The 299-nt window shown below is 61.9% G+C and overlaps 1 protein-coding gene across 1 annotated transcript in view; it reads right to left on the bottom strand.

Moving 5' to 3' along the window:
• The window catches only part of MRPL39 (mitochondrial ribosomal protein L39), a 37,512-nt gene that overhangs the window by 10,904 nt on the left and 26,309 nt on the right, over nt 1-299 (bottom strand). The window lies entirely within an intron of this gene.

Genomic DNA, 299 nt, shown 5'->3' with positions numbered 1-299 from the left:
GGGCGGGAGGCAGGCCCGGCAGTGCTGCCCCGCAGGGCCCGGCCTCCCTGCCGCCCGGCCCAGCTGCTGCCCGCGCAGGAAGGCCGTGGTTTCTGCTGAAACTCGTCTCCGTGTGCGGAATAACTCAGAAATGGGTTTCAGTGCCTCACGGTTTAGCTGGCGGAGCCGTTCGGCCCAGGCCCCGGGTAGCAGAGATGTGAGAACAGGCACCAAGAACGTGGCGGTTCCGTAACAAGGTGAAACGGCTACGCTGAATTAGTGTCAGTAAGAGCTAAAGGACGGAATTAAACTTGGCATCG

This window comes from Chaetura pelagica, unplaced genomic scaffold (assembly GCF_000747805.2).
Source record: "Chaetura pelagica isolate M959 unplaced genomic scaffold, ChaPel_1.0 scaffold23, whole genome shotgun sequence".
Taxonomy (NCBI): domain Eukaryota; kingdom Metazoa; phylum Chordata; class Aves; order Apodiformes; family Apodidae; genus Chaetura; species Chaetura pelagica.
The sequence above is the reverse complement of the archived record's forward strand: the minus strand, read 5'-3'. Positions and strand labels throughout refer to the sequence as shown.